This window comes from Scylla paramamosain, chromosome 14, assembly GCF_035594125.1.
Source record: "Scylla paramamosain isolate STU-SP2022 chromosome 14, ASM3559412v1, whole genome shotgun sequence".
Taxonomy (NCBI): Eukaryota; Metazoa; Arthropoda; class Malacostraca; order Decapoda; family Portunidae; genus Scylla; species Scylla paramamosain.
In genome coordinates this window covers 9,586,392-9,608,271 of record NC_087164.1, presented here as the reverse complement: position 1 = coordinate 9,608,271, position 21,880 = coordinate 9,586,392, and the positions used below count along the sequence as shown (strand labels likewise).

Here is a 21,880-nt window from a genome sequence, read left to right as displayed (position 1 = left end):
GTCAACATGCAGCATTGTAACTCCATTGTTGGGCTGAAGTAAAGGCAAACATTTCATCATGCGTGCCCCATTTTTGTGCGGCTCGGTCGGTTCTCGTCACGTTCTCTCCCTCTTTGGGATGTTGTTTACTCTGGGGAGCTCACGATTACTTCACCTCTATATTAATAGCATGTTAAAAAGGCAGCGTATCTCATTTCGTTGCTCATCTTCAGCCATGACCTTCAGTAAAGAATTTGTCTAGTGCAACAACCAAACCCTAGCTCTGTAACTCAGAGGTTGTGTGAAGGCCAAACAGGACTTTTTTGTGCAAAATTAGTGCTGTATTTTATTTATTTATTATTATTATTTTTAATTAATTAATTAATTAATTAATTTATTAATTAACTAATTATTATATATATATATATATATATATATATATATATATATATATATATATATATATATATATATATATATATATATATATATTTATTTATTTATTTATTTATTTATTTATTTATTTATTTATTTTTTTTATTTTATTTATTTTTTTGTGACAGTATGGTATGTGAAATTTAACACTACACGCAGTGGTTCTATACCGTCATTGCGGTTTCACAAGTGTGATGGTCGGTTCGTTAGGTTCACTCGAAGCTAAAATCTAATAGTAGCTAATAATGATAAAGAAAATTATCCTTAAGACCACACTGACTACTTTATTAACTTGATCAGAAGGCAGGCGCCACACACTGAGGCAGCTCTCGTCAACCCATCGCCTTCCGTGACGTGACATGTAGTGTCGCGCAGCCTCCTCTCGGGAACGACAGCGGCGTGCACTGTCACGTTGCGTGGCATGCGACACGCGTCTCCCCGGACTGGCGGGGTGGCGGCCACGTGCGCATCTTCGTGGACCGTGACTGCTGTTGTTGTCTGTGTTGGTGCACGCGGATTATGACTGCCTGTAGTACCTTGAGTGCAGCTCCGCCACCATCACTGTGTGTGTCTCAGGCAGGGAGAATTAAATGCCTCCTTGCTTTCACACCTCCATGCCTCAGTGTACATACAAGTTCTCCCGGCGCTCCCCTGCTTGTTGAGTCCCTCTTTGCGCTCTCACTCGTTGTCACTGCCTTCTCTGCGGATTTATTGTTATAATTTTACGTAGTCCTCGACGAGACTTTCTAAGCTGTGTGTGTGTGTGTGTATGTGTGTGTGTGTGTGTGTGTGTGTGTGTGTGTGTGTGTGTGTGTGTGTGTGTGTGTGTGTGTGTATCGTAGATTTTTAATAATTTTACACACTCAGGGAGAAATTGTGTTATAAGCACTATGAATTATTGGACCCACTCTTTATATTCTGCACGCCTTGCGGTGGAGCTACCAAGGCTGAGGTGAGGGATGGGCAGGGTGGGCAGGCAGGGAGAAGGGGACACACTGACGGGTGAATGTGAGAAAGTGACAGAAGCGAACGATTGTGGTATGTAGCTATTGTACGTATGCAAAGAGAAAAGGGCGCGTGGGCCTAATACCTAGCCGGAACGTGTGGCTGAAAAATGAGCTGGAGCACGGCACGGGCACGTAAGTGGTGGTGGTGGTGTAGCTAAGCACGTAGATGGTAAGGGTGACGGTGACTCCTAAGTGCTGGGTCGTTGCCGGTGCGGTGCAGCTTGCTAGGCGTGGCCTTCCTGTGTATGATAAGCTGCATGCATGCGTAATCCCTCAGTGGGGACACAGCAGCACGGCCGTGTTTGCTTCCCCACATCCTTCATGCTGCATGAAAAGAAATGTAACGGAATACATGTGCGATAGAAAAAAAATCCACTAATATTCATAACAAATCCAAAGTGTAGTAATATGAATAACGTCCTTTATACTCCCTGAAAAAAAAAATAAGCAAATGCAAACGTGATAGAAAAATTAATGCATGAATATTCTTAACAAAAGTAAAAGTATTATGTACGAAATAGTAACTAGAAACACAAAGAGGCGTAGCAAAGCTGGTGAAAAGCCGGTTTATCTCTTTCATTAAGCCAAGTGTCACGCCTAATGGATAAAACACCTCCCTGCCAGCACGAGGAGGCAGGTGTAGCTGTGTGGTGGTTGCTGGGACACATAATCCCAAGTGCACGCAGTGGGGCTGAGAAGATGATTTTTACGTTATATTAAAGGCTTCTGCTCCATGTCCTCTTGAAACCTCTGTCCGAGATGTATAACTTTCATTCACCCAGCAGGAAATACTTAGGTGACTAGAGTTATGACTAGAGTTAGATGACGAAAGACTGATGTGTGTTAACGCTTATTGCAAAAAAACAATGTACAGACGAGGTAAAAAAGAAATAAAAATAGGTAAAAAATAAATAAATAAATAAGGCAAAAAAAAAAATAAAGATTGAGAAAAACTAACTTAACATCAATACAATATCTCCATTTCTTGTTGACATCATCCAAGCTGCCCTAAACGCACCATATACGCTGCTGGCGTGAGGGAGGCAGCCGCCATCCCTCACGTGGGCTTGACGTAAACGGTAGCCTCCTCTGTAGGCCTATTTTGTGTCTTTATTCCATGTGTCTGCTGGATCCCGCTATCATCGGCCTTCGTCTTGGCTATTTTCTGTTTATATGTCTCGTTATCTGTCTATGTGTCCATGCGTGTATGTACGTATGTATGCTTGTATGTTTGCTTGTCCTGTTTGTTGTATGAGGTTGATTCTCTCTCTCTCTCTCTCTCTCTCTCTCTCTCTCTCTCTCTCTCTCTCTCTCTCTCTCTCTCTCTCTCTCTCTCTCTCTCTCTCTCTCTCTCTCTCTCAAAATCAGTTAAGTGCGTCTAAAGAGGTTATGAATAATAAAAAAAAAAAAACTAGGATCAATAATTTTCTCCCAAGTGCACCCAGTGTGGGGAGGAGCCTTCGTGTAGCGCTGCAGGATGTACTGATGTAAGGAAGGTCAGGGCGGTGAGGTCAAGAGATAAGATTTACACGATTTCCTGGTTTCCTTTGCCGCTCGAGATCCACCTTGACGTGATGACCGTGAGATAACATGGGGAAAAAAACATACAGCGTCACTTGAGGGAGTTGAAATATTAGTCTAGTATCCGTTGTGAGCATTCCATTGACTAACATACTGAGTAAATAATCTCCTTCACGAGAGTATGTTTTATAAGTTCCCAGTGATTAAGGTATCTGAAAATCGACTTGAATTGTCACTCAGCGTTGTTTGCTTCATGAAAGTATCGACCCAACGGTTTTTTTTTCTGTTTTCCGGTCACTACCAATCATAAAACAAGCGTCATTTTCCGCCACTGAGGTCTGCTTCCCTCGTGGGGGTTATGGGGCTGGAGTATTCGGGCGTCTCTCTCCCCGCTTTGGGTCGTTTCGGGGATCGCAGTGTGGCACCTCTTATGTATTCACCGTGTTGAGACGTTTGCTCCACTTTAATGTCGGTGCCCACCCGTACCTTTCACCTTCCCTTCTTTACCTCTGCGCGTGTGTACCTCCACCATCATTGTTCCGCCCCTCAGATGTAGTTATCCCTTTGTTCCCTCCTTATTGTCCCTTCCATAGACCACTGCATTGTTCAAGACGCATTGCAAGTAAAATTTCAGTTTCATAGCAGCCTCCCAGCGCCCAGCCGCCACGCACAGGCCCCGCCCACTCCCCTCTGACGTCTCTCCCGCAGGCCGCCCGCCGCCATCTCTTTGACGTCATTGCGGTTTAATCAGAGTTCTTAGAATCGCCATTTATCGGTTTCATTTAGGTTCGTAATTTGTCATCTATTTACCTTCCCCTGCTGTTTCTAATTAATCGATACGGTTATACGTAATTTGACGTCAGCCGGCATCCTATTACGCTTTTGGTGTTTAATAATTATTTGCTCATTTTTTTGTGACGTGGCTGGTGAACCGGGTTGACATAGCAGATTTACTCGAAGATCTGTCACGCCATGTTGAAAAAGCTCTTCTGAACCAAGAGAACTCCGCTGAATAACTTCCTAACATTATTATTTATGGAGTGTCATCGCGCTGAGTAATAGCCTCTTAACTTCCCATTCTGCCCGAGGATACAAGTAAGGATAGGAGGTGCTCACGTAGCGTCAGATTTACACAGTTTGGAAATCCTCTTCACTGTTGAATGGTGAATCCTTATGTAATCCGACGACGCCTTTGTTAAGGGCTCGAGATAATTTATCATGGAGTGTGGTGGTTCGCTCGTGGTGGTGATGCGAGTACACGTGACCGCCGCGATAAGGAACAAACCAGGAATTTAGATATGGTACATACAATACCACTATGGAAACCTACTATAGAGAATTACAGAACTTCACTGAGGGCTGATTTCACAGTCTCTCCTTATTGTTATGTGGTGATGCGGGTACTCGTGACAGCCGCGTTAAGGAACAGGCCAGGAACTGAAATATAATCCATTCAATACTATAGAGAATCACCAGATGTCACTGAGGGTCGATTCTACAGTCGCTTCTTATTGTTACGGTCGTTACCAATGAGTAGTGATCACCACCACCACCTCTCGATAGCGTAGAGTAAACAAAGATAAAGTGTAGTGAAAGAATAACTAGGGATCATTTTTTAACCCCTTGATCACGCAAAGTCTCGTTCTGGCATCCACTAATGGTATCCAGAACATGATCAGACTGATGCTGTGCTGCTGAGAGGGTCAAGGCGTCCTACACATATCTGTGGCTACTCTTGTTACATCTCAACTAATCCTTTTCACATTGTTCACACTGAGACTCCTGGTTCTGTTTTTCCTTCGTATTATGACTAGAATTATTTCAAGAGAGGAATGTGAAGGCTGCTCCGAAACTAAACAAGCAAAACCGACTGGAACCCATTTTTATATAAATATCTGAAGAGTTACAATGGGTGTTGTTTTATTATTATTATTTCTTGAGCTTCTTGTAATCTTTAACCGGCCTCCAGCAAACTCCTTTGTAAAAAATAATAAAATAAAAGATAAATCACCTCGTTTCTATAACTTTTTGGGAGAACGGTAATGAAGCGGATGTTGTTCTCTTCGTTCCATACCACTTCGCAACCCTCCGCCAGCTTCCTCTACTCGTTAAAGAACAAACACGAATCTGTCAGCTGTGAGGGGCATGGCGGAGGATGACACAGAAGGCCAAGTGTCTTTTCAACCTTTCCCACCACACCAGAATCAGCTTGCCTCTGTCAGTCACCTTGTCATGTCAGCCACCACATAGCCCTCACCTGGCCCGCTTGTAGCCATGACCTTTGTGTGTCTGGGTGGTTTTGTAACGTGGAGGGTAGAGGGGATGGTGGGGTTTTGTATAGTGTATGATGCACATGTATCCAGGGGGCTTGGCGGTGTTTTGCGTCCTGTCAGTATGGTGGACTTGTGGTGGAGTTTGGTTGGCATTATTGTGTGTTGTGGCCATTATCTCCATCGTTTTTAGTTGTTACTGTGTCTGTCGTTGTGCCATTGTGTGTATTGTCGGCAGATATGAAAAGGGCGGTGTTTGGATGGTAGCTTATCAACTGTAAACGATATTTGGTCAAGAAATTATAGTACTGGTGGCCATCATAACCCATTCGTGTCTTGTATTAAAGCAACACTCATTCATTGTTAAGACAGATGATGAGAAATTCGTGCATATTGGCCTGCTATGCTCAGCCTCCTTGCCATATACATTTGTTTACCGTGTGGGACTTGGACAGGGGGTCGCCAAAAGTCGAGCCACTTCCTGAGAGTCTAGACACACAATATCCCTCGATTCTGGTACGCAGCGAATGGATCAGAGGTTATTGTAAAAGTTGGTCTTATTTGACAAGCAAGATTACCTTTGTGTCTGACAGGAATGTTTAGTGAAATATTTGTTCCCAGGATAGTTTGTTGACAGCGATTTCCTTTGAAGTGATGTTTTTTTTAGAGTTTTTTTTTTTTTTTTTCTGTGACTGGAGGTAGAGATGGATAGACAGATACACAGACAAACAATTAGACTGATAGATGGAAAGATAGGCAGGGAGGGGGGTATAAAGAGAGAGAGAGAGAGAGAGAGAGAGAGAGAGAGAGAGAGAGAGAGAGAGAGAGAGAGAGAGAGAGGTGATCCCGTTAGTCCAAATTTCTAGCGTTGATATCGGTACGTGAGGAATAATGCGATGCCACAAACGCCATTACAGGTGCCGCGCCGGAATGTTGGTGGACAGTGCTGGCGTGCCCTTGGCCTTCCACTGTATGACGTTGATTTGTTGTACTGTGTGACGTTAATTTGCTACACTGCGATGGGGAGGGGACTCTTTACAGTATCATTTTTTTTTTCATTTTATCCAGGAAGGTGTATTGTTCTACCTACTCTGATACCCACCCACCAATCAATCAACACAGGCACATTAACGTAACTATGAAAAATAAGGTTATAGTGGCAGTACAGTGTAGTGTTATTCCGCTGCCAGATTATACATATATTAACTTCCTTTCCTCTCTCCCGCAGGTTAGTGTTGCTTCACCGTGCTGCTGGTATGGGTTGGAGAGGCTGTCACTCTCAAGGTTCGTAGCACAAGGCGGCGTTGGTGAGCTGTGTTGGGGTTCCTAAAAGGATGGGGGGTAATATGAAGGTGCCTAGGTAATAATTGATCCTGAGTATTACGATTACAATATTGGTTTATTTATGTTCTGTATCGTATTTTGAAGCATTACATAATTCCTGGGGAGCGGAGACCATAGTAGTCGTTTGTTGAATGTAGAGAAATAATCAAGGAGTTCATTGTCCTGTGTAATAATAATAATAGTAATAATAATAATAATGGTTGTAATAATTGGTTTATTTGGTATAGGCATCATGAGAACTGAAGATTTATGAGCAGGACAGAGGCCATGATACAATATTAATATCAAAATTAATACTACTGTAGCTCTTGAATTGTGTGTGTGTGTGTGTGTGTGTGTGTGTGTGTGTGTGTGTGTGTGTGTGTGTGTGTGTGTGTGTGTGTGTTGTGATAGATGTCACGCTGGCTCTATGCGGAGTGCCCGAGTAAATAAACCTTTCAAATCTTTCTCAACAACACCAACACACAAACCCGCCTCAGTACGCGGCCAGGAGGTGAGCTGCCGCGCGTGGTGTGTGGCTCCCGTGACGGGTCGGGGTTGGGAGCGGAGCACAACCCTTCCTACCTAATATACTCTTGTTATGACCTCGGTTCTCGCTGCCTGTACTGGGCCTATGAACCCACGCCAGGACTCCTATATTAGCTCTCTGTGTGTGCTGTAGATTAAGAGAGAGAGAGAGAGAGAGAGAGAGAGAGAGAGAGAGAGAGAGAGAGAGAGAGAGAGAGAGAGAGAGTAAATAGAGGCAATGTAATACAAGCATCATTAAAAGAGAGAAAGAAAAAATGGATCAGATGTCGTATCATTATTAAGGAAGATGAGCGAAAATAGACCACAATGTAACAGTAGCATCATTAGCAGCGATGAACAAAAATACGCCGCCAAATATAATAGTAGCATCATTAATTATACCCTTCATACTGTTAAATACAAAGCTTCCGAATTCGATGCTTCCTTTTTTCATATTTTTTTTAGAAGATATATACGTAGTCATTAACTGTAAACATCACGAGAAAAACTAAATACTCTCTCTCTCTCTCTCTCTCTCTCTCTCTCTCTCTCTCTCTCTCTCCTCTCTCTCTCTCTCTCTCTCTCCTCTCTCTCTCTCTCTCTCTCTCTCTCCCCCCTCGGCGTACACAGCAAGCTTGCCCCGATAACAAGGCAGAAGGAAAGGCCTGCACGGGTTCCATCCAACACGGGGCTAATTCATTTGCGTGAAGATGTGAAAGTTTGTAAAGTTGTCCGTCTGACCTCCACCTGATGAAAGGCGAGGTGAAAGGGAGGGCTGACTGGCTGGCTGGTCGGTCGATGTGCCCATAACAGATCAGTGGGTGAGGGCAGATTACCTACCACGAGGGGGGCGTTGTCTTATTTTGGAGTGCCTCGTGTAAAGGTGTTAGGTGAGACTCGAGAACAAAGGGCCGTGCTCTCAACTCTATCAGCGTCTTATCTCGGTTACTCTCATCAGGCTCGGGTGGATGTTACTGGTGTCTTGAAAGGTGTGCTCGTGGTTCTAGTGATAGTTTTAATAAGAGTTCTGTCATGTGTGAGAGAAACGCCCCAAGAAAGCCTGACCACTCGAAAGCAGTCCTTATGAAAGGCTAAGCGCTTTAAAATAGAGGCCAAGGTTTCCCTATCAGATTTACGCCGTTTGGTGGTACATTCGTTGATGCTTGTCCTGGTTTGTGTTTGTTATAGATTTTTGTATTCGAGTTTATTTTTTTGATGCGTATACGGTTAAATATATTACAGCTTCTATTAAAGATGATGATTACTATGATGATAATGCAAATTATAATAATAATAGTAACAATATTAATAGAGAACAATGGTTATATAATATATAATAGAAATAGATGTATTGTACATAACAATAGGAATAATAGACATTAGTTTTCACTTGTGTAACCAGCTGTTGCACTTTTGTTTTCGTTAATTTTCCCATTGAGTTCGTAATAGTCAGTCCTGTTGAAAGAACATTGTTTTAGGTTTTGCGATGCTTGTGCGAAAATTTGCTTAACTGGAAATTCGTGTTCTTGTAATGAAGAGCTACACGGCGCCTCTTCACATTGACATTCACACGTCCGTTCACTGGCTTGTCTAAATATAGCGAAACACGAACGTATAACAAACAACAACTAACTTAGCCTTTTTGTACTTTCACCCGTGCTATAATACTGTAGTGACCGTCCTTTGTGGTGCATTTTACCGACACACAGGATGATATGAACTGGTAGTAACTGGTAGTGTTTTTCTTTGGTTATCCTTTCAAAGGGTGACCTGGGAGCGAACAGCAGTACTGAATGACACCGTTTTTTCCACCCACTCCATATTCCACCACTGCCTACTTACAACCAGTTACGACCAACAGTCACAGTTCCCTCGTATCATTTAGGACATGAATACACGAAAACCTGACAAAATTTCTCCATGGCTTAGAGGTTTTACGCAAAGAATCTCATATTTGTCACCATGCCATGCCTTATTTTTCCTTTTTAGTAATCAGTTCAGTATTTCAATTTGTACATAGTCTGTTAAGTCCGTATGTAAGTATTCCATTGTATTGTTTTATGCATGATATTATAACTGGCGCCTTCCAGACCAGAAAACTGCCGGGGCTCGACGGACTCCAGCCACTAGACTTGCGCAGTACATGTCACCAGCCCTGACACTCGGGCCGAAAAAGAAGAGGAAGGAGGAAGAAAAAAATAAATAAAAATGTCGTGAAGCTGGAAGTAATAAGTCAAAAAGTGTCAGGAGTGTCGTGTAGTTGAAAGGGGATGTGTTGCGATTAATGTCTGAATGGAATGAAAGGAATGCATAAATGAATAGGTTTATGAGAGAACATTGGTGGAGGCAGATGTAGATGTGTGTGTGTGTGTGTGTGTGTGTGTGTATGTGTGTGTGTGGAATGAACAAAACTCGCTGGATGAAGGTGCGCAGTGCAGCGGGTGGCGTAGTGGGAGATGAATTTGGAAGTGGTTAGGAACGAAAGAACGACGGCAAGGTACTAAACAGTCTGTACCTTGAAGAATCTTGTCATATAGAAACTTGCTCATATTATTCGTTTTCTTTTACTCTACATTTTCGTGCCTTTCTTCCAAAGGATCTGTTGTAATTGAATCTTCTCTTTCCAGATCATTTTATATTATTCCTGTGCTCCTGTTTCCATAATTTCCTCTCTTTTCAAATGGCCATGGAGAGTAACGTTTCGAGGTATCGAGATAAAATATTCTGAGAAAAAATAACAAATACTGCCTGTACCGAAAGCAAATTGGAAGATGGAAGAGGTAGTTGAGCAGTTAGTGCCTTTAATGAAAGCATGTGAAGCGGTAGTTACAGTGATGAGGAAATACGAACATTGAGCAGATAGGGAGGTTACAGAATGCTGCTTGGTTTACACGTGGCAGCTCCTGAGCACGAGAGGTTTGCCATCTGTCGTCATCATTCATCATCTAGGAACTTATTCATCCCTCTCTTAAAGATATCTAACGCCTGTGCACTTAACACACTCTTGCCAAGTATTTCACCTCATTTGCAGCCATATTTTGTGAATCAATTTTTGCTTCCGTAAACATGAATTTGTCTTGCTTTTAACCATTCGTAAGCATCCCAGCGTGTTCCTTCACTAAACTAACCTGATTTATATATTTCTTTAACCCCTTAACCCAATCAAGAACTACTGTCGTAATATTCCATGAAAATAACAAGCCTTGTGTCATAATGAGCCCATCAATAGCGTGATTTAGGTTGTGACGTGGTTAACTGTTGCTTTAGCTATTCATGTGTTTGTTTAGGTGTGTACCGCAAATACTCACAGCCTGAAGAACGACTACGGAGCTGCTATGTTAACTTTGCTGTGGCCTCTACTCAAGCGTAATAAAAGTGTCTAGTGCAGGTTTAGAGTACGATTATAAAGCACAACACTAACAGCAAAGGGAGTCATGGAGTTGTTTAAACATTCCAGTGTCTGTAGTGTAATTTTTTGTCCAATAGATTCATGCAGTCTAGCAGTCAGAGTTAAGAACATCATTGCTTTTCTATTGCTTTTACTCTTTTGTAGTTCCTATTTCATCTCCACATTTTCGTCTTAGTACTTCTAGCTGTCAGAGTTAAAAACATCATTGATTTTCTATTAGCTTCACTCCTCTGTACTTCCTATTTCCCATACAGCTACTCATGCTTACATAAAAGTCAGATTCATGAATGACAGAAATACTTCCCTTCCTATGAGAGGCGAAAGTTTACAGGAGATAAGCCGTCAGTGATGAAGAGGAATACGATACAGGTGCTAAGATGGGTGTGGCCTCGAGTGGAAGGTTTCATTAACGATAAGGCGGAGAGGGAGTCCAACAGAAGACCTCACGGTACTAGTTTGGGAGGGAGGAGCGCGGCGTGGTGTGATCTGTCAAGTACTTTGCTGATGGATAGGGGTAAAACAGAGAGAGAGAGAGAGAGAGAGAGAGAGAGAGAGAGAGAGAGAGAGAGAGAGAGAGAGAGAGAGAGAGAGAGAATATGTCATTATCGCTATTGCTATCATCATCAACATCGGCGCTGCTTTTGTTGATGTCAGTTATGGTGGTATTGTTTTGTTGTTGTTGCTGCTGCTGGTGTCGTCGTCGTTAATATTCACCTAATCCCTGCTTCCCTTTAAAATTTGAGTGTTTCATCACGTGCTGGTACCAACGAAGTAAGCAAGCCCGCACACCATTAGTAAGCACGCTATTGCAGTCTTCTTGCAATATCGCCGCAAACTGTGTAGTGCTTTATGTAACCGAACTGTTTTGTATCCCGAGTACATTTTAGGGCGTAAATGCTGTGAATGGCGAGGCTTGGGTGGAGCGGGGTGGGGCGGGGCGGGGTGCTGTGCATGTGGTGGCGGGGCGGAAGAGTGGCGCCGCCGTGCCAGCCTCCTCCGTGCTATGATGTCAAGGACGTTTGTAGTAATTCGGCATCTTTCTGTAGCTGCTCAGTCTGAAGCAAATGTGTTCCTCGATTATCCTTCCTTTTCTAAATTTATCGCATCTAGATCATGGACTTCAGACGAGAGGTTGTGTTTCGCATCTCTCAGCGCCTCCCAGTGACAGACGCCCTTTGTGATGCGGCGGGCTGAGTGCAATGATGACGCGCCCAGTGTGTGGATAGATGGCAACCCGGCGAGACACTACCGGAAGTTACCATGTGGTGTTCACTAATTCACACCAGTGCTTGAGGCGAACATTTGAATGGTGTATCTGCTGCAGCTCTCCTCCACAGCTGGGTCTCAGTGCAGGAGTGCCCAGTGTCTTTGAATATGGTGGTGGTGTCACTCCCCCCCATCACTACAGAATTTCTGCCCCGTTGATGCGTAACACACTTGTTGTTGTTGCTGTTGTTACCCTTATTATTATTGTATTTTTGTTATTATTATTATTACTACTACTACTACTACTACTACTACTACTACTACTACTACTACTACTACTACTACTACTACTACTACTACGACTATCGTTTTATTTTATTTTATTTTTTTTTTTTATCTCCCCTCTACTCCATCCCTCTCTCTCCTCAATAAAGAGATGGTTAAGTAACACAACCGATGAACCTGACGAGCAGCTGAGGTATTGGCTGTTAGCGTATTTTGATATTGTGTCTTACCTTGCCTCCCTTCCACCGCTCAGTGCGCCTTGTAGCAAACGTCTAATTTTGTCTTCCTGTCAGTGCGTAAAGGTTGGTTGAGATTTGCAGGACTTTCACGGCATTGAACGAGGTGTTTTTATTAACAGATAAGGCGTTTAATAAAGAGATACGGTAGATCGTAGAGAGTGGGAGTGTGATTCCTTCTGTATCAATCTCCTATCAGCTGACTGTACCCTCCATTCCGTCACTGAGTACTGCGGACCTCACGTTGACTCACTCCTTTGACGCGCCACATCAGCCATGCGATACACTAGTCTTGTTATTTAAGTCGTCCCTTCGCTTCTTCATTCCGGTAACAAGATATAACCGGTACCGTATTCTCCAACACTTCGGCGTCTTGTCTTGACTGCTCTTAACAGGCTTTTATTAAGTTTTTAATGGTTTTCAAGGGTGATTTCTCTTCATTTGAAATTATTGGTAGTTTTTATAACAGTCTAGTGGAAGTTATTAGGTTTTCAAGGGTGTTTTCTATTTATAAAAGGCTCTAATCAAGGTTATGAAGAGTCCAACGGTGTTTTCATAACTGGTGGTAGCGTGATAAGAATCCTGCATCATCACTGGGATAAAACACACCTAAGACCACTCGAATAATAATCATCACGACTTCTTTTAGAGAGTCCAGAGCTTTAAAAACACTGCCGCTGGCTTCATAAACGTCCATATGATCATCACCCTCTATGGTGTCACTGTACGGCAAAGACATCCCCCCTCCCCCCCATAACCTCCTCCTCTCACATCCACCTACTGGCCTTTTAATGCAGGTCACAGCAGCATAAGTGTCTTTGGGAGTGAATGATAAGGGGGTGTCGCGCCTTAACTTGAATTACAAAAGGTGCCGGCGATTTAATCAGTAGCTGTCAACTTTTTATCACCTACAGATGAGGCGTCGCTCTTACCTGCGCTGCTTCCTTAATTCCTGTCGCTTTTACTTTTTTTTTTTTTCCTCGTTTTCTAGTGTTATTGCTTCATTTTTATTTATTTACAAGTATTTATTATTTTTGTATTATTTTTCCCGGGAGGTGAAGACAGTCGAGCTGGGAGGAAACTATTTCGTGTGTGTGTGTGTGTGTGTGTGTGTGTGTGTGTGTGTGTGTGTGTGTGTGTGTGTGTGTGTGTGTGTGTGTTTCCTCTGCTCGTTCATGCACACACACACACACACACACACACACACACACACACACACACACACACACACACACACACACACACACAGAGAGAGAGAGAGAGAGAGAGAGAGAGAGAGAGAGAGAGAGAGAGAGAGAGAGAGAGAGAGAGTCGGAGGAGGAAACAAACAAACTCCCAGACCACGATGTGCAGCCTTGACCATTGCTCCGCTTTCAGGGTTCAAGTTACAGACGCTCCCACAGCTGTCTTGACGCGAGGATAGGAACGCGTGGCACAAGGCTATCTATCCTCCTCCTCCACCTCCTCCTCCTCCTCCATCATCTTTTTCTTTCTTTTTCATTCCTTTCCACTCATCTGATCTACTCCAGCTTCCCGTCTAGTTTCCCTTCTGTCTCCTATTCTCTTCCTCTCTTCTCATCTACTGTTCTCTTCTCATATCCTCTTCTCTCCTCTCCCTTTCTCTAATTTCTTTTTGTTTTCCTTCTCTCTATTCCTCTTCTTTCCTCTCTTTACTAACCTCTGCTGTACGAGTATACTGTTCAAACTCTTTACCAGGCAGTCAGTGTCACCTACCTTCACAAAAACTTAAAGATAAGGTGCTGCTGTATTCATATGTAATTCTCTCTCTCTCTCTCTCTCTCTCTCTCTCTCTCTCTCTCTCTCTCTCTCTCTCTCTCTCCTCTCTCTCTCTCTCTCTCTCTCTCTCTCTCTCCTCTCTCTCTCTCTCTCTCTCTCTCTCTCTCTCTCTCTCTCTCGTGTGTTCGTGTGAATATGTGTGTCTGTCTCCATCTGTCTCTCTCTCTTTCTCTCTTCTTCATATTTCCAAACGCCAAGCTGCACGTCTTTTCCGCGACATGAAAGCACCGACAATATTTCCACGCTCCGCATATACTGGCGAGCACAGCAGGGGAAGGGAAGCACAAGGTAGGTTAACGGAGCTCTTACCCTCCGCGCTGGCTGCTGGCTCCGTGACCTGGAACACCCTCCTTCAAGTCACGCCTTTGTGTGTGTGTGTGTGTGTGTGTGTGTGTGTGTGTGTGTGTGTGTGTGTGTGTGTGTGTGTGTGTGTGTGTGTGCGTCTCGCCATTTCTTGCCTCGTCTGGAATTTCAAGATCACATACATGTATATACACCGTTTACCCTTTCACTGCGATACGAAGCAATTAACAGCATCAAAAGTAATGCATGAAATCTTTATAAGCATCTACAAAAAAAAGAATGGGACTAAAAAGAGTAGGTTTTGCAATTTTCAATCAGTTTAAAGATTGGAGGTGGAGGTGGCTGTAGAACAAGTAAAAGTGTCTTAGAGTGATTAGTAAATTATAGTTTATTGAGAGAAAGGTACATAAATGAGTAAATGGGAGTGCCAGAAAAGCAGGTAAGGGGAAGGTGTACAGAAAAAAATGAATAACAAAGCAGCTGACTAAAAATGTATCCGGATGGTCCAGTCAGCGGTTATATCTACTCAGTTTCCATGTGTTTGTTGTTATTGTGATTGTTGAGTTTTATATCGGCATCGTTCCACATCATCAGGACTGTTTACGAAAGGCCACATAAATAATTTCTCGGGCACACGATCTTGTTCTTCTATTCATGAGGCTGAGTCTTTTGCAAAATTGTCACTAGGATAATGAAAATATCCTTGAAAACGTCAATAACCTCCACTACAGCCTGTTAAAAGTAGCCGAGATTAGGAACCCAAACGTTTGAGAACACAGAGTTATGCACGAGTTGCGTCACGTATTCTCGAACGTGAAGCAACATTTTTCCATCAACATATACTGTTTTCATATTCATAATGGGGAGAGCCGGACTGAAAGTTTGAATCAAGCGCGACTGTATTGTGGGAGGAGGGAGGAAGGGACGAAGGAGGGAGGATGGGAGGGATAACATTTGGTGGTGGTGGATGGGGAGGAAGAGGAAGTGTAAAATGCATGGGAAGGGGAGAGAATGGTGAAGTATTTTAAGTGTTGTCATGACCCTTTCAGAACAACCCGTCATATTACTGCGGCACTACATCTCACCGAGGCTTACATGGGAGCGTGTTACGAGTGACATTGTGAAGGAATGTAACTGTAAAGCGCCATCGATTGATAGTATTAGTCCGCCATCAGAGAACATGACATCACTACTGGTGCAGGAAACAGGTGTGTGCTGGCCCGCGCTGGGGGACAGGTGTGGGCGGCTGGAGTGTTGTTTGCAGTGCCTCATGCCTCATGCGTATGATAATGTGGAGTACGTGAATACGGTGCTTGAAGGGTTTGAAAGATTAATTTTCTCGTACAGATCCCGAACAAGGTATAAGAAGTCTCACATGACAAGCCTTTCGCTACAGCGCTACGAGCAAATTATGAAGTATATAAGCATCTACAAGGAAATAAAACAAAGAATAGACTTAATAATTTATAAGAAATACAATGTTTAGTGGCTGCTGTAGAAGAAAAGGAGTCTCAAAGTAGTTAGTGATTAAGGAAAGGTTTGCCATAGAGTAGTGAAAGGGTTAGCAATCACTTATCCTGGTGAAAGAACAAAAATACGAAGCTTGTGTTTCACTCTTGTAAAGGAGGTACGGTGGCTGGTGGAAGGGAGCACTGAAGGAAATACAGTACCTTACTATACCTTATATGTATGGTTATGTAGCGTACCTGGATGTGGTGCTTGTAATGGAAGTGCAGTAGCTGGTGAACTGCAGAACGAAAAAAGAGTACTTTATCCTCACATGTGGATACGGTGCTTGTGTTTTGTATGGCGTTTGTAATGGAGGTTCAGTAGGTGGAGTGGAGTAAAAAAAGAAAGTATCCAAGCAGAAAATGTTGCAGTGGAGCAGAATTAACTCCAACATTGCTTGATGAGTGACGGTGCACGAGTGACATTCCGGGGCATCTCATTACCTAAAATACTGCGAGAAAAATCTGTATTCTAGAGCATTTTAGCTTTGCAAGAGTAGCGCATAGCAGATTAATTCCAAAACGCATGGAAAATTCTAAAAAAAAAAAAAAAAAAAAGCTTTGGTCCTCGAAATCAGTGAACCTCCAGCGATGAAAGATTTGATCCATTTTATTCCATCGTTGACAAATATTCCGCTGCATCTGACGTTGAAGTAAATAGAAACCTTTTAGTAGTAGAGATTAAACATCAGTCATCGCTAGACAGTTTGGGGAATAAAGCCAGTGATTAGTTTGAGGCATCGCTGTACCTGATGTGAAATAGATAAATAAATATATAGAAAAGTAAATGAATTATAGATACTACTACTACTGCTACTGCTACTACTACTACTACTACTACTACTACTACTACTTATACTGTTACTACTTTTTCCCTTTTTACTACTACTACTACTACTACTACTACTACTACTGCCGCCGCCGCCGCCGCCGCCGCTAATAACAATAACCTTTAGTCTTATGAGCGCAAACCTGTCGATTCCCGCACACTCAAACAGCAGAAGACGGCGGTAGTGTCACTCAGCACACAGGTAAAGTAAGCACGTCGATTCCCTCAGTGACTGGCGCAGCTGTGTTATGGGAGGCAGAGGGAGCGCTGAAGGAGATGGAGAGGGAAACATCAGAGGAAATTGCGCCAGGCAGAGCGGCAGAGTGCTTTACTTGGCACACAGAGATGATGGCGGCAAAAAGTGCGCCTCTCCTTCCCCGCCTCCCACGTCGGAATCCCAAACCTTCGGGACTCAACCAGAACTTTCACCACTTTTCATCCCCTTCCGTTCCTCAATTCAAGACACGTAGAAGTTTTTTTTATTTATTTATTTATCTACTGAATGATGTATGTAGTTCTTCTTATTTATTTGCTCATTTATTTGTTGAATGGTAGCGCTGTAGGTTTCAGATTAAGATTGATAAAGAAAGTAGTGGTTTTATAATCGCATGGAGTGTGAAGGGAAGTAAGTTGGAAGTGAAAGAAATTGTTGAGGAAGGAAGAACTGATTAACCTAACGCTTTGTGCAGTATACTTATATAGATAGACTCTCTCTCTCTCTCTCTCTCTCTCTCTCTCTCTCTCTCTCTCTCTCTCTCTCTCTCTCTCTCTCTCTCTCTCTCTCTCTCTGGCATAGTAAGAAATGTGGAAAACTAGAACTGACGAATATTTCTCTCTCTCTCTCTCTCTCTCTCTCTCTCTCTCTCTCTCTCTCTCTCTCTCTCTCTCTCTCTCTCTCTCTCTCTCTCTCTCTCTCTCTCTCTCTCTCAGTCAAACGTATTTCAGCAACCTTGTCACACACACACACACACACACACACACACACACACACACACACACACACACACACACACACACACACACACACACACAGTTAGCTAGTCGCCAGCATTTCCTCGGACAAGAACGAGTTAAATCTGATTTATTTTTATTCGTCAACATGAATTTTCTGGGCCCTAATTTCTTGCCCCTCTAATGTGGCACAGTTTATCACGTCACTTTTTTTTCTCTTTTTCTTTTTTCTCTTTTTCTTTTTTTTTTCCTTCGCGTCAGTTTTTTTTTTTTTTTTTTTTACACGAGTAGTAGTAAGGTGGATGTAGTGGTTCAGGTAAATAGGTGAGAAGAGATGACAACAGTATGACACTTCCATAATGGCGACAGCTCGTTTCCATTTATACTCTCTCTCTCTCTCTCTCTCTCTCTCTCTCTCTCTCTCTCTCTCTCTCTCTCTCTCTCTCTCTCTCTCTCTCTCTCTCTCTCTCTCTCTCTCTCTCTCTCTCTCTCTCTCCAAGGATCACGTGTCCTGAGGCATTGTGGGATGTGGTTCGTTAATGCGGTGCTCTTTTTCCTGTCATCCGTTTTTTTATGCTAAGATGGTGATGCGAACGCTGTCTGGATGTGGTGATAATAGTGGCGAAGTCTTAGGGTACGAACACACTGAACGCGTGAAAGGCGCGAGCGGGCGTCAGAGCGAGCGAGAGTCAAAGAGTCAAAGCGTCAAAATGTGAGGGTGTGTACACTGAGTCCGGTGCGAGCGTCAAATAGGCCGCTTCATTGATGGGAGAACTTTAGTTCGTTGTCATCTTTCGAGGCGTGTGGTCTGTTTTGTTGTTCCTCCTAATCAGTTCATCCCAAATTCAAAATGAATGTTAAAAGTGTGTGTGTGTGTGTGTGTGTGTAAAATATCTGAGGACTAGCGTGTGTATTTGTCTTAAATTAACACCCTCAAAATATGTTTAATAACATATAAATGGGTTTATTTCGGTATTTCATCACTATAAATTATGATAAACACATTACGCCCTAAGAAGATTGTGATACTTTTATTTTTCACTGAAATATGCATAGAAGCAATATCTTAAGATCATCAACATAGCCCCTTGACTCTTTGACGCTTTGACGCTTGTCGCTTGAAATTATAAAATTTAAAATCTTGCCGCTTGTCGCTTACAAATGACGCTCGCTCGCTTTGACGCTCGCGTCAAATGTGCACACTGTCTGCGTTTCCCATTCATTTTACCGAAGGATAATTTATCGCTCGCTCGCTCTGACGCCCGCTCGCGCCTTTCACGCGTTCAGTGTGTTCGTACCCTTAGTCCGTGGTGTTTTGGGGGCTCCTCACTGTATCACGGGTGCACAAAACGTTCTGCTTCTTATCCTTGTCCTGTCACCATATTAAAGCGAGAGGTGAACAGTATTCTAATTTTGTTATCGCTTTTACTAATAGATTCGGGAGCGTTCAACCTTCCCCAGCTTTTCCCCACCATCCCCCATCAGTTTTATTTATCTGTTATTATTATTTTTTTTAAGTTTTACAATAGCTGTGTATGAAGACACCTGGGAAACTAAGTAGGTCAAACTAACTGGAACTTTTTTTTTTTTTTTTTTTACTTAGGGCGACAATTAAACTAACCTTTTCTGTATAAATTTTGCAGCCTTCAGTCACTCGTCCATATACACAGTAAGAAAAATAGTATTGGTGTGTAAGTGGAAACCAGGTGCCCCGCTGATGCTTCATTTGTCATGTGTCAGTCAAAGATAATGTATTTCAGTGTATTAATTCCTCTTTGTTTTCCTCTCAGTTCAGTCACTCATATAATCATTGTTTTCTTTTCTTTTTTTTTCTCTCTCTCATTTGTGTGTGTGTTTTTTTTTTTTTTTCGTTGGTTGGACTTTGATTTATAATCTAGATGGTAGTTTAAAAAGAGAGTCACAGTTACAAGTCACTTAAAACCCTTTGACTGCTATTTGGCACATATTTCCTTCATTACCATTATCACTAAGACCCTCCCTCCCTCCCTCCCTCGCTCCCTCCCTCCCTGCAGCCACCTGCAAACATTGTACTGGTTGGACGTTGTAAAATCTATTCTTATTTATCTCTTTCTTTCTTTCTTTCTCGAAGATGCGCATGAATATTACATATCACTGTGTTTTAAGTCCCATCAATTTGAAATCTACCTGATAACCTTACAGGATCTGGCAGCTGATAGAGTGCCAACAGGTTAGGGAACAAGACGCTAGAAAAAAAAAAAAATGGAAATAGATACGGCAGGCTTAGCAACTTTCACCCATGACTGTATTTTGGGTGGATAACGTTGGTGTGATTTCTAATAGTTAACGAGGATGACAAGGGTGACTTTACTTATCAACGCGCGGTATGTTCCTGTCTGTACTTGAAGAACCCAATAGGAAGCCCGCGACCCCCGCTGCGGGACACTGGCTGATCCTGCCCTAGTGAAAAAGATTGAAGTAAAAGGGAAGTGGGCAAGGGAAAATAATGCATTGTTGACCATTAAAGGCGACGAATGAATGGAGGGAGAGAGAGAGAGAGAGAGAGAGAGAGAGAGAGAGAGAGAGAGAGAGAGAGAGAGAGAGAGAGAGAGAGAGAGAGAGAGAGTACTGCAGCTTCTCAACCATGAAATATTTATTAACCATGAGAAATTAAAGAAAAGAGAGAGAGAGAGAGAGAGAGAGAGAGAGAGAGAGAGAGAGAGAGAGAGAGAGAGAGAGAGAGAGAGATCATGTTACGTACAGACCGCACAAACCACATTTTACACACGAGATGGTTTATTCTTTATATCGATGCAGTAATTGACTCTTTGCTTAGCGCTGAGATAATGCCGCCACGGAGCATCATCGTCATCATCATCATCTTCAGCACCAGCAGCAGCCAGCGTCACCTTTAACAGGCAGTCTCTCACACGGCGCTGAAATAAAGACGCAGTATATCACACTGTCCTTTAACCTTCCTCGCTTCAGGCGGAGATTACTCTGGGAAATTAATGTTACGAGGTGAAGTAAATAAAAGTAAGTAGGTTGGTAGAGAGGAAAGGAAAAGAGGCGGGGATGAGGGAGGGGGAAGATTGTGTAATTTCAATGAGTTTTGTTCATGTATTTATTTTTTTACATTCAGTTGTGAAGTGTGAAATATTTATCAACTTCTGACGAGGATTACTTAGGCAAATTAATGTTTTACTCGTATAGTGAAGGGAGTAATAAAAATAGCGAAAGGTTCTTTAGTTTCAGTGGAGATAGTGATAAAAGAAAGTAACGCTTAGTCAGAATATTTGTACTCTCAGTTTCAGACGGAGATTACATTAACGTGAAAATAAATATGTAGTGGGAGGCTTTTTAGTTTCAGTGAAGATAAAAACTGTAGTATAAATAATGTTCAACTCAAAAATAAGAATCACCTTGACTTCAACGGAAATAACTTAGGGAAATTAATGTTTTACAGTGAAGAGAGAAAAAAAATGAAAGGTTCTTTAGTTTTATTGTAGATAATTATATATATATATATATATATATATATATATATATATATATATATATATATATATATATATATATATATATATATATATATATATATATATATATAATTCAGTAACGATCAAGAAAATCTGTAACCCCAAGTTTCAGTCGAGATTACTTAAGGAGACCAATGTTATCGACTGGAGTGGAAAAAAAATAAGATGATAATAAAGGAAAACAGGTTCGTTAATTTCGATAAAGTTGAAAACTGTGGTAAATAACGTCGAGTCTGAAGGTAAGAGTCAGGTTGATTTTAAAACAGGGACTATCTAGAAAAACTGATGTTATGGAGTGAAGAGAGGAAAACAAATAGTGGAAGACTGTTTTTATTTTAGTTAAGGTAAAAAAAAATCATAAATTAAGTTTAGTTTGAAAATTTTTACAGCGATCACTTAAAGAAATTATTGTAATTGAGTAGAGCGAGTACAAAATATTGGATAGCTCTTTAATATCAAGGAGAGTAAAAACCGTCAATTAAATTATGCTCAATTTGAGGAGACAAAAACGCCTTACACTGCAGACGGAGATTACTTGTGAGTGGAAGTAAAATAATGTAAGGATAGTCAACAGTGTGTACGTAATTTCACCGATATTGAGGTTGTGTAAAATTATGGTAAAATTACTACATATGTTAGACGAGTACCTTGTTAAATGATATCCAGTTTTGACTACATGGAAATAATTCTGGACAACACGGAGGTTACTGGGGTGCCTTATAGCTGTGGAATAAGAACAGAGGGAAAAAAATAAATAAGTGGGAGTTTCTTTAAT

General features: G+C 42.1%; 1 protein-coding gene across 2 annotated transcripts in view; it reads left to right on the top strand.

Moving 5' to 3' along the window:
- Nucleotides 1-21,880, top strand: part of LOC135106820 (uncharacterized) — a 109,038-nt gene that overhangs the window by 23,465 nt on the left and 63,693 nt on the right. Inside the window, exon 1 of one of the 2 annotated variants that reach the window (XM_064016164.1) lies at nucleotides 6,447-6,496. The exons of the other annotated variant lie outside the window; for it this stretch is intronic. The gene's annotated coding sequence lies outside the window, so the exon portion shown is untranslated. Of the gene's footprint in view, nucleotides 1-6,446; nucleotides 6,497-21,880 lie in introns of those variants that run through there. 2 annotated transcript variants of the gene reach the window in all.